Genomic DNA, 13763 nt, shown 5'->3' on the forward strand with positions numbered 1-13763 from the left:
CAGCTATTATGCTTAAAACATCTGATAAGATTAAAATTAGTTCTCATACTGACATCGACACATAGATAAAACATTGCGTGTAACACTGCATACCTAACAGAGTTATCGTTCCTTATCCGCTAGGGTCCCCGTGAGAAATACTCTTCCGGTCAGGACCGTAGCAATAGACCGTGGCTATTTATAGCCACCGTCTAAAAATTAAAGTAAATTCTGTAAACATATTTTTATTATTTAGCTTGTATTATATGCAAACTAAAAAGGATTTTGAAGATTGATTTCGTTTTGTTAACTACCATTTCGTGTTTGTCGATAACAGCTCGACCAATCAACGATCTTGGCGCAAATATTGTATTGAGAATTCGAGACCGGCATTGTGAACGTACGTACTAGTGTCTGCGGTAATATTTCTCCCAGCTACTATAAAGTGATTCCGTAACATGTCAGGAAGAAGAAGAGTCCGACTTCCTGGAAGATTTCTAGAAGGCACAATAAGTAAGTATATAATGATTAGAGTAGAAAAAAATCTGACTTTGTGACCAGTAGACCTTTTGGACTTGTAGAAAATTGTAAAATATAGATAGATAATAGATACAAAAAATGAAGTAAAATATTTGAGACTTTAATTTTATTCTGAATAAGTCCGTAATAAAAATTGTTTAATTGCTATATTAATTAAAAAAACATGGGGGGGGGGGGGTAGGTATATAGTTTGTTTAAAAAAAAATTGGGATGGACGACTGTGTCTGACACGTACGAGCGGTGTTCCAATCATCGAATATAATTAATCGAAAATCAGCTGATTGCTGGCATAATCCAGGCGCTAGATTACAATATTTTAATTCCGATTAATGAGCTTTTTTTTTTATTTACAAGCATAATAGTTTTTAAGCTGAATATTCCAGCCACGAGTTATCTACTAGCTTATTTTTGTATTGTTATGGTGCAGATGATCAGACAGATGTATTCATACCCGGGTAACAACACTCGTTCCCAGGTATATGAACGCGTACTTTGGATTTTTACGAAATGAACTAGCTGGACCATCACAGAAAGTTGTTATTCACCCATTCGTACCATTTAATATACTAAATTGACAGACTTTGTAAATGTCCGATTATAATTGATAATTAGTAACAGTAGCTACATGTACATCATCGATTATGAAATTCTTACTGATTTTTATCACTATCTGACACCCATTGAAAAGTATGAATATATGTATATAATATATATAACGAAAGCAATATTTCGAATCACAAACCTGTGAGACCAACTTCAAAAATGCTCAGTAGGAAAGATTGTCATTTGCAAGAAAAATTGAGGAATATCCCTTGACAATGTCAAAAAATAAACCAGTTTAATACTGTTAATTTTCATTCTTCTTTGTTTTTCTCCATGTATAGATGGTGTATAAATGGTGTTTAGATTATATCTATTTGGACATATTTTATTATTTGTATCAAATTTGGTTTTTTATTTGAAAGGGGGGGGGGGGGGTGACTTCCTTGATTGATTAAGCTATTTTATCACACTTTTTTCTCAAATGTGTTATTTTCCAAGTATGCACAAAACCTCGCACATTGGTGCAGTGATGATATTCAACCTTGAACGTTTAGGAAAATAATGCATGTATAAAAATCACTCATCAAATTGCGTCTCCTTAAAAGACTTTGTACTCAAAGTTCTAAAAGTTTTGGGGCTATATAAAGCAATTGATACAGTTACTTCTTCAATGAAATATTATAAAGGAGGCCAACATGGTCAACAAGATATTGATTGGAAATAATTCGATACTGATCAGTACAATGAGAAGCAATCATACTTATCCATGCCTCAATGCACATAAGGTAGTGCAGTGTACAGTTACCCAATCAATGGAAATTCATCTTTTGCTTAAATTTATTCAAATACTGCAATGTTAGAACTTTCTTTGATTTGCGTTGTTGATTTGATAACCCCTATTACATAAATGAATAGTAAAATACTTGCGACTTTACGTCTATTTTGTACAAATAACATTTGTGCTGGGCCTGTTTATGAATAATGAAGAATGACGTAAGTTGCAAATGTTAATGTCTGAATTCTATGACGTTCGTAGGCTATTGTGCTGGTTCAAGCCTCACTAATTGTTTCCCCATCTGATATATGGTAACAATATATATTTGGAAAATGTATATATTACAATAACATACCATTATCTGCAAAAATAGGAGTCCCGTTGTTTTCCTTATCTTCATGGGTAGCCATGCTGGTTAAACCGGATGTAAATAAAAGGCTGATGGGTAATTTTGATATTTGTGATTCGAAAACAAATACCGAATGTTTAAATTTGTGTATTTTAGATAATTGGACCACTTTATATTGATTAAATCAAAGTACTGAAAGTACTGTTAGACGGTGGCGCTGTTTGAAAGTGGCAAATTACATGTATGGTAATAACTGTTGTCGAAAATCCACAGCCAGTATCTCATACATGTACTAATACTTAACGCATACTCGCACAACTGGTCGTGAGTTTCCTACATGAATAATTCTGTGGAAATCGTAGTTGTGATCATAATCCACACTTTACAAATGTTGTGTCTCTTTATCGTCATCTTTTGGGGAAAACCCATAGATTTATCACAGTAGCCCTTGTAGTATAGAAGTTTGTATCTATATGTTTGTATCTATATGTTTGTATCTATAATTATGTTTGTATCTATATCAGTTGACATTTAAACTCCGTTTTCGGTAATACATGTAATACGTATTATGTATTTTTATTACCCCAGAATGACTCATTAAATATGTGGGTTGACATCACATATTGAATGAATAAATCAAATCCAAAGCGATTTCATCACAGTACTGCCAAATTGTATAAAGAAGGGGAATTTTGGTTTTTTCCCTTTTGACCTTTGGGTTGACACCGCAAAAGGGAACAACTTTTGAAAAGTGTGGATTGGACTATTGTGCTTTAAAGATATTGTAGATTTATCAAAGTAACGAGAACAAATAAAGCTTTGGTATGATAAAATACTTATCAGGTTTTTACAAACTATTTGGGCATACATGTAGTACGTTTATTGTCCACCTCGACAGCATTTTCCCTCAATTTCTTCACGGGGAAAAAGTTGCAGTCTTGTGGACCATCACACTTGCTTTTGTCCTCATAGTCAGTTAATACATTTAGGTGTGGTTTGGTACGGAATGGTTTACAGGGACCTGTTTGATAAAACTGGTATTGCTTTTGGAATGCACGTCATCATGAAACAGAAGAGTCAATCAATATTTTATCTTCGACTTTAGTGATGGATTATTTCCATTTGCTCACAACAAAAGTGAATAAAAATTTGAAAAAAAACCCATACAATATTCAGTCGCGACAGTTTCATTAATCAGCGTTTTCAAGTACATTTGTCCTATTGTATTTAGCTATAGATTTATTCAAATCATGAATCATGAATGAATTTGGTAAAGTCGCGTGTATATTTTATCGCTTCTCAGTACACTTTAACACGCATAATTTACTTGCTACATTAAACTTTTCTAGTTATTCAAACTTAGTTTTTAAAAACACCAAACAAACAAAATCCAAGTTGAACGCATATTTTTTTGACCGAACATCTGTGTATATAAATTTCATTTTATTCTTTGCATGTACTATACAATAGATCTAAAGCTAGAGTTCGAAAATCCCGGCAATATTTCCGGAAAGCTATAGTTCTGTAGCTTAGCAGAATACTACAGTCATCTATGAAGCACATTTGTTGCCTTCATGTTTCATTATTTATCGCAAATATAGCATGGATGTATACGCTACGGCCGATGTAGCATTTCGTTGAGTGATGACACTTTCTGACTGGTGTGTATTTCGATTGCGAGTCGCAACAAACTGACGCATTTATATAGGCCCGCCTATTTGTAAATGGAAAAGCTCATAATAGAGTTGTACTCGCGAGTTAAAAATTATTTGAGAACAAAAGGGGCGATATTTACGTACATGTGTAAATAATGTTATCTGATAGTGAAAAAATCCCCCAAAACCAAAGAAAAGGTTCTCTAATAGCAGAGACGGGCGCATATGGATTGTACTTCGCTCATCAAATTGCGTTATTCAGTTTATTGTGAAAAATTCGTCAGAAACTGTTTAGTGAACAAAATTATTATATCTTACATTACCGTTCACAATGTACCATAAATGTATATGGGATATTGCACGAGTTGAACCAATTGTTTTTTTTTTCACAAAAAAGCTAGCGTTTGCTGCAAACTAGAGATACGGGAGCTGACACGCCGTGAAATCCATAAGACGTTTTACAGCATATGTCTTTAATCCCTTATTTCTTTGAAACATCGTAAATGTGGTTTGTTTTTACATGTATACATGTAAAATTGTAAAATGGCGACTCGATTTGCACGTGAATTTACAATCCGAGGTCGATCGATTAGCGTGTTTGAGAGAAAGTCAGCAGCAAGTAAAGCGTTAACATCAGTAGTAAATAATGCCTGATGAATATTGAGGTGCCTGTAATAAAATTAATGTTCCTACAGACTGAATGGGTTACAAAATTAGGTAAATAACAGGTCAGTCCAAAATTAAACACATTTGTAACGTAAATTTCAATTTTTTTGTAAGTTAAAAAAAAAACCATGTGCACTTGTAAAAGAAAGCGTGCCATTGGTCGGTTAAAGTTCAATAAAATGTAATTTATGTGATATTCATTGATATTGTCAGTGTCTGTTGTGAATTCTTTGGAATAAGCTACATAAATAAATATTCTTCCTCAACTAAAATTAATTCGTTGAAAATGACTGAATTTATCGATGATCGAAGCATAATTGCTGAAATATGAAATGGCAAACCTGTTTAAATAGTGTGTTTCTGACAATTGTTTACATCATTAAAAAAAGAAGCGATTATTGTGAGATATCTCTTAGCCAATTATCGCAGTGATATAGTTTATGCAGTCCTGATACAGAGTTTAACGTCACAAGTGGCAGTTGGTGCATAAATTATCGATACCGCGTAAGCAGACAGGGTAACGGCTCATTTAAAATAAAACACAATTTCATAAATTATTTAGATATATGTACAAAATAATTAGCAGCTATTATGCTTAAAACATCTGATAAGATTAAAATTAGTTCTCATACTGACATCGACACATAGATAAAACATTGCGTGTAACACTGCATACCTAACAGAGTTATCGTTCCTTATCCGCTAGGGTCCCCGTGAGAAATACTCTTCCGGTCAGGACCGTAGCAATAGACCGTGGCTATTTATAGCCACCGTCTAAAAATTAAAGTAAATTCTGTAAACATATTTTTATTATTTAGCTTGTATTATATGCAAACTAAAAAGGATTTTGAAGATTGATTTCGTTTTGTTAACTACCATTTCGTGTTTGTCGATAACAGCTCGACCAATCAACGATCTTGGCGCAAATATTGTATTGAGAATTCGAGACCGGCATTGTGAACGTACGTACTAGTGTCTGCGGTAATATTTCTCCCAGCTACTATAAAGTGATTCCGTAACATGTCAGGAAGAAGAAGAGTCCGACTTCCTGGAAGATTTCTAGAAGGCACAATAAGTAAGTATATAATGATTAGAGTAGAAAAAAATCTGACTTTGTGACCAGTAGACCTTTTGGACTTGTAGAAAATTGTAAAATATAGATAGATAATAGATACAAAAAATGAAGTAAAATATTTGAGACTTTAATTTTATTCTGAATAAGTCCGTAATAAAAATTGTTTAATTGCTATATTAATTAAAAAAACATGGGGGGGGGGGGGTAGGTATATAGTTTGTTTAAAAAAAATTGGGATGGACGACTGTGTCTGACACGTACGAGCGGTGTTCCAATCATCGAATATAATTAATCGAAAATCAGCTGATTGCTGGCATAATCCAGGCGCTAGATTACAATATTTTAATTCCGATTAATGAGCTTTTTTTTTTATTTACAAGCATAATAGTTTTTAAGCTGAATATTCCAGCCACGAGTTATCTACTAGCTTATTTTTGTATTGTTATGGTGCAGATGATCAGACAGATGTATTCATACCCGGGTAACAACACTCGTTCCCAGGTATATGAACGCGTACTTTGGATTTTTACGAAATGAACTAGCTGGACCATCACAGAAAGCTGTTATTCACCCATTCGTACCATTTAATATACTAAATTGACAGACTTTGTAAATGTCCGATTATAATTGATAATTAGTAACAGTAGCTACATGTACATCATCGATTATGAAATTCTTACTGATTTTTATCACTATCTGACACCCATTGAAAAGTATGAATATATGTATATAATATATATAACGAAAGCAATATTTCGAATCACAAACCTGTGAGACCAACTTCAAAAATGCTCAGTAGGAAAGATTGTCATTTGCAAGAAAAATTGAGGAATATCCCTTGACAATGTCAAAAAATAAACCAGTTTAATACTGTGAAAAATACATATTCTGTATGGTTTTCAATTTTAGTTTGGTATGTTGTCCAGTTTACTATGGACAGTCAATTAAGTGACCCTATATCAGCAGACGCTATAGAGGACGAGGATGGTCACACAGGTGAATAAAGAACGTTTAAGGTTGGCGACTCCTGCTCTGCTGTTTGGGGGATGGTGTCAACTATGAAGGGAAAATTCTGTTTGCATCTGGTATGTTGTGTGTACTCGAGATTCAGATTAATTGCAAATATGTAGCTTTTTTCTCAATAAATTGAACCCCATTAACCAAACAACCTATGTGCAGACCTTAAATGAAATTACTGTGGAATCAAAATTGTTTATGGGGGATCGATGTTTGTGGATTTCCTTGGTAGCCGTTACCCATGAATTTAAGTTCCCATGAACATTGAAATATGCATACATTCGACACAGCTGATTTATTTACCTAGATGAAATATGCAAGTTACCCAAAATTACTAACCCCATGAACCTCTCAAACTTTGATTCCCCATGAACATTGATCAAAATAAAAAAAGATGATGCCACAGTAGTTTATATAAATTTGTATACAGTATTGCCCTAACCAGATTCGTATTAAATTGTTTCAAATTAAATTGCAGAAGACAAAGAACAGTGTTCAAAATTCATAGCATCAGAAAAATAAAAGACTCAAGGAAAAAGGAAGGCTGTGGATGAACTTACAAAAAAGAAAAAAAGGTGAACAATTTCAGAATTCTGCTCTGTTAATCTGCAATTCTCAAACATTTTATTGTGTTCGAGTATAAAGAAAATTATAGTTACAGATTTGAATTTAAAGAGTTTGAAAGTTTAGTAGTTTGAATAATTTAATAAAGGTTCTGATGACAACTGTTCTTGGTTGAAACCGGTCAATAAAATAAATCTATATATGCATTCTCTGTTCATTATCTGTTTATGTCTTAAAATATATTTTTATTTAGAATTGGCAGAAAAAAAGAAAAAAAGAAATGCAAAAAAGGCAGAAACAGCCGTCAAAAATGCGGAAGAAATATTCAAAACATGCATGAGGAATGAAGTAGGTTCTAACTCAACTATTAGTACACCCCTGTCTACTGTCCCATCCACATCTTCCTCTTGCTTGACCTCCCTGTCTTCCCTACCATCCACATCCACATTTTATCCTAATACAACCCCTCTGTCTACCCAGCCATCCACAATTGCCTATAACACAACACTTTTGTCTACTTACCAATCCACACCCACATGTTCCCCCAGCATGGATCCACTGTCAACTTACCCAACACCATCTACATTTTCCCCTAACATGACATCACTGCCTATTTATCCACCCACACTGCCCCTTACTACAACACCCTTTACTTATCAACCACCATCAACCCATCCCTTCAACATGGCATGTCTGCCTGTGTACCCAACCCCACCTTCAGTTCCTTCTGACAATCCACCTGTATCTACTGCTCCTCTGCCTCCTCCATTGCCCTCCAACTCTAGCACAAATTTGGCAACATCATCTTCTTTCCAACACCAATCCTCATTTCCTTCTAATTCTGATAATATACCAATGTCTACTTACCAAAACCTTTCCTCATTCTCTCCTAACACAGTTTCTTCTTTTCAATCCCCACTTACTCCATCTTCTTCTAACCCGATTAGTTCTTCGAACCCATTACTAAACTTCTCATCATTAAAATCAAATTCTTCGCACCCATTAGATAACATTGTTCCATGTGGGAGTTGTGAGGTGAAAGAACAGAGTATCAAAGGCCTTCAGTCCTTTGCAGACCAACTCGAAAGAGATTTAAATTTCTGGAGGACTGAGGCTAGCAGATTAAAAGCTGAGCTAGGTTAATTTCTACTATTTTTTTTATATTTTATAATTTTATGTAAAAGAATTTTGAATTAAGAAATACTTCTTGTTATTTGTTATAATTAAATGTCTGCAAATGTCAGGTTCTAGATTTATGATAGAATGTTGTTTTTTTTGTTTTGTTTTTTACAAGACTTTAATTTTATTTTAAGACTTTCTGAGACAGGAAGAAGAGGAGGGAAAAGTTTTTATCTACTCCAGTTCAGACCACTATATGCCAAAAAGGGGAACAAAAATTAATAAGTGCCACTATGTAAGTAATCTTTATACTTAAAATCAAAAAGAACATGCATTTACAACAATATAGTCCATTATATACATGTATATTGATTACTTTGATCATTTCAGTTAAGGGATCTATCTAGAATTATGGTTTTATTTTTAGTTTTAGTCATACTTATGTTTTCATTTTCTCAGCAAAATAAAAATAGCATTTGCACTACATTTGAAATGTTAAGTATCATCATTCAAAGAATATTCTTAAAAACTTTAAAGAATGCAATGAGTTCAAAATCATACTGAGACGAATTTAAAGTATTCATTGTGAAACCATTTTTTAAAAAATGTATGTCCTTGTTTTTAAACTTATAGCCATTAACATTGTAGAAATTTCTAGAGAATGGCGCAACGGTCCCTGTTGAGTACACCCAGCTGGTGGAAGGGCACCAGCTGTATGTTCCTGTCACGTGGCTGAGTGATATTCAGGGAGCATTTAAGGGCAAGACAAAATCATGCGCCTTTAAGCTTATGATTAATGGTTTTTTCGAACCCCATGAGATAGTGGGCAAAACGGGATGCAAGGTGGCCGATACACCACTAGGAAAAGCCCTGATAGGTTTATTTTTTTTTTTTTTGCTTTTTTTTAATGATGATTGAGTACCAATCAAGGTATCAATTCTTGTTAATCCTAGCAAATCTTTCAGAGAGACATTTTTTTTTTATATAAACCTACTCCTTAGGTAGATCAACTTCTTCTTTTTTATCTCACCAGTTACTCTGGTGACCCATTGCTATTGGTCTTATAGTTGTATAATTTTATATATTTTTAACTTTTTCATATACTGCTAGGTAAATTTTCATCAAATTTGGAATAAAGCATGTTAAGAAAAACATGAACATAAATTTTTATTTTCATTAATGCACCCATTGTACCCTAGGGTCAAGGCAAACCCTGCCAAAATCCTCCAAAAACTTTTCAACTACTATTAGTCCTGAACATCTTATAGAAAAACTGAAGGCTTGTCTGAAAAGATTGAAAGCCCTTTACCATTACCATTTAGCATCTTTAAAGAATGCTTTCACTAGTAGTACAATTTAAGAATCCAATGTTCATATTGATTATGACTGATAAGTACTATAAATATACAAGTGTGTTTTCATTTTATTTTGTCTTCAGCCTATGCCTTTAAAACATTCATGATGGACGGAAAAGCCGCCATAAATGCAAAATCGGGACCATGGTTAGGGCCTTCAAGAAAATGCTGAGTGACAGTACTTAGATGACATTTCAATAATATCATTACATCACTAATATAGCTTTCAGATGCATCAAGGTTATGCTTTCTTTTTAAAATCTGAGACTTCTTATTGTATATTCCAAAATTATTTTGTCTTCACGGTTGTGTTAATTATATTCAGACTTCTTATTGCTTATTCCAAAATTATTATGTCGATATTCATGGTTGTGCAGTTCATATTGAGGTTCTTATATAGATTATGATTTTGTTGTATGTGTTTGTCATGTCTGGAATATAGCTGCATGACTGTAGCTCCCGGTCTGAAAAAATTCGGATGGACGACCTGGGAGCTACAGTGCCTCCCAAAGTAAAAAACTGCAATTTACGGCGCACAAAAAAATGCGCTAATTTTTTCAGGCCGGGAGCTACAGTCCTGCAGCTAGTCTGGAATAGTGTTTTGTTTTTGATGATGTAACAGCTATACATTTTTTTTTACAATGTATGAATTAAGGTCATGATGCAGTAAACTTGTTTTTACTTCTTCAGGTGATGTTTCTAGTCAGTTATGTTTAAATTCATATGTGTATACATGTATGTGTTACTACTAATCTCAGCGAGATTCGTCGAGACTGAAAAATTTTTGACGGACGTCTCTTCCGAATCTCAGACCAGTGCCACACAAAGTGATTCGGGAAAATTTGCCCCAAATTAGGCCGGTTGTTACGATAGAAATACGCTGAATTAAATCATCTGCTCGCTTCAACTTTTTACTTTGAACATCCCTTTAACTCCCTATCAACATAAAATGTTAGCTTCCTACCGTTAAAAGATTTATATCCCACAAAATATGAACTTGTTTATTTTTCAATTCATTTCCTCACTCATTCACATCTCCAATGCTGAAGAGTTCCAGTCAAGGTCACAAATAGCCTGTTTCAGAATATGTCGTACTCAAAGATTTCAACCTTATCATTTAATGAATATAACATTATAAAATTAAAAGGTTTAGTTATAAATACCGGATATTTCCTTTTTATTTATTATAAATTCCATATTTTATTTTTGAGGCAAATAACTTGACATCTAAATGCATTTATAAAGTTTCTGTTTGCGCTATTATAGTTTTCCACGCCCAATTTATGTCATCCATTTGAAATAATATTTTCTGACAAGTCGACATAATCATCTTTTAAGTCGATATAAATATTTGACAAGTCGACATAATTATTTGACAAGACGACAAAACATCAGACAAGACAACATCATTATCTGACAAGTCGACATACAATGTGAATGATAATATTGTTTAAACTAGTGGCCATATTATTTTTTCTGTCAGATAATAATGTTAACTTGTCAGATCTTTATGTCGACTTGACAGATAATTATGTTAACTTGTCAGATCTTTATGTCGACTTGTCAGATGATTGTGTAAACTTTTCAGATATTTATCTCGACTTATATGAAATAATGATGACAAGTAAATGGCAGTTAGTGGCACTAACACTCTTTTACAACAAAATATTGAGTTTCTAGTCACTATGGTTATTTTCTGACAAGTCAACATAAAGATCTGACAAGTTGACATAAATATCTGACAAGTCGACATTATCATATGAGAAGTTAACATAATTATCTGACAAGTGGTGGCAGATTTATGCCACCATAGCCTCTGGACCTGTTTACTTGACAGTCACAAGCGGACGGTTGGCATGGTGTTTACAGATTTTTTCAGAGGAAGTTTTCAACAAGGCTGTTCTTTGGCGGGAAAAAGGAAGAGGGACTTGATAGCTTGTCCGAAGAATTACCTTTACTTCCTGTCCATATTTTTGGCAAATAGTACCGAGTTTATTCCCTTTGTGATAACTTGTACAGTTCTATGTAACACCGTTAAATGTGTTTTTTCCTATATTCCGTCAATTAAGTTTGATTATTTGTATATTGCATAAAATAATCATAATACATGAGGTTGCCGCTCATTTTCTTTGCAGAGGATTAACATATTTTAAAATGAAATTTAGTATACATGTTTATCATGATAATATCAAGGTCAAGTTCGACATTGGGTATACAGGTGCTTGAGGACAGGATCGATCATAATCCAGGGGACATGAAAATTAATTTCAGTGGAGGACTTTCTGGTAAACATAATTATTAGTCAGTTTTTAATTGAATGTGTGAGAATAGAGAAGAAAATTTTTAAACATTCTATGCATTAACACAATATTGCCCCCCCCCCCCTTATCATGTCCTAAACCCCTGACCCAGGGGCGATGAATTTCAAAATTTAAGTAGAGGAGTTAGTGGACATCATAACCATGTATTCATTTTTTGCCCACATGTGTGGATGCAGAGAAGAATACTAGTATTTTTGAAGATATAAAACATTTTTACTATATGGCCTCAACCCCTGACCCAGGGGTCATGAATTTCACAATTTTGGTAGAGGTCCTCATGGACACTATAATCATACATTTAGTTTTAACAAATATATATGGTAATAGAGAAGAAGATTTTCCAAGATTTAATAATTTTTACAATATGGCCATAATGGCTACACCCCTGACACTGGGGTCATGAATTTTACAATTTTGGTAGAGGGCCTCATGGACTTTATAGCCATGCATTTAGTTTTTAAGATATATATATAAATATATGGGAGTAGAGAAGAAGATTTTCTAAAATTTAATACATTTTTACTATATGGCCATATTGGCCCCACCCTAGAGCCGGAACCCCTGAACCATGTTAATAGAATCATACAATTATCGATATAACGGATGACAGTACATGTAAAGTGGGTAAAGAAAAACTTTAATTTTCAATTCAATTCGGGCTTAGTAGTGAGCTGTATGATGAATTTGTTACAATTACTAACAACAGTCAGCTAAAGACTGTCAATGTTGCAGAGGGCAGGGACAGCAACATGAAGATTCTAAGACCCCGGGGGAGAGAGTCCAGGATCATTGATTTACACGGTTACAGTGAAGCTGCAGGAAGCCCAGAAAGTGAAACTTTGAGACTTTTACACAATAAGAAGACTTCGAGTTATAAATCGATTCATATAAGGATCATCGAACATTGAAACCAACCTGTAAATGGAGTTTAGATTGGAACTACTCTCGCGACCAAATACGAGGTCTGGCATGGATAACATCTCTCCGCTGTGTTAACTGCGTGTACCAGAGTTCTCCACGTAAGCTCTGTAAGGAGTTAAGTCCCCATTTCCAGGGAAGAAAGCGTCATGCCTCAATGTAGCCTCAATGTAGCCATGTCGGTGGATCGTATGGGGACCTGTCTGACGACCGTGGGGATGTGCAGATTGTTCCTTTCAGCTAATATCCACCTAGGGTCAGCCAGTAGTATAAAGAGGCAGCGAACAAAGTTGAGGAAAAAATACTGGAAACAATTCAACAAAGTATGAGAGGTTTCCTTCCTAAAATTCAAAAAAACACAACAAAATGCGGGCTTCCTGCAACCTCAACTATACGAGCGGGAGACGCTAGATATAACAATTTAACATTCAGCGCAGTCGGAAAAAACTCCGTTTCAGGCAGCAACTCAAGTGACATGCATTCATTTTTTAAAGAAGATTTCTCAGCAACTATTCATTGTAGGTGCTTGAAAATTTAACACACTTTTTAAAACCTGCCATAATATGGGATCTATTTTTTATCCAATAGGACGTCAACTTTCTGTCTAATGACGGCTTTATTTATTTATTGCCAAACATTCCTACCAATTTTTTGTCAAACAGTTAGTTTAAGCAATTGGTTCAAGTTAATCCACGTGTTGTGTGTTTAAAAGACACAGCTGATTGACCTGACTTTCAGTAGAGACTGAACATGACCAGAAAACGAAAACAGGCAAACAAACCTGTAAAGTTTGTACACAAGTGAAAATTCACGGTGGAATGTAAACGAGAATTGATAGGTGACCAAGTACGTTTGAAAACTTAATGTTGCAACTATCTTAGTGTCGG

At 34.2% G+C, this 13763-nt stretch overlaps 1 long non-coding RNA gene across 1 annotated transcript; it reads left to right on the plus strand.

The window, feature by feature from the left end:
• Nucleotides 1-5289: 5289 nt before the first annotated feature.
• On the plus strand, nt 5290-9153 carry LOC109617414 (uncharacterized). Its single transcript, XR_010707534.1, has 5 exons — nt 5290-5582; nt 6492-6667; nt 7078-7511; nt 8170-8577; nt 8931-9153. It is a non-coding gene; the product is annotated as an uncharacterized lncRNA (long non-coding RNA).
• Nucleotides 9154-13763: the final 4610 nt, after the last annotated feature.

The sequence above is a fragment of the Magallana gigas genome, chromosome 1 (genome assembly GCF_963853765.1).
Source record: "Magallana gigas chromosome 1, xbMagGiga1.1, whole genome shotgun sequence".
Taxonomy (NCBI): domain Eukaryota; kingdom Metazoa; phylum Mollusca; class Bivalvia; order Ostreida; family Ostreidae; genus Magallana; species Magallana gigas.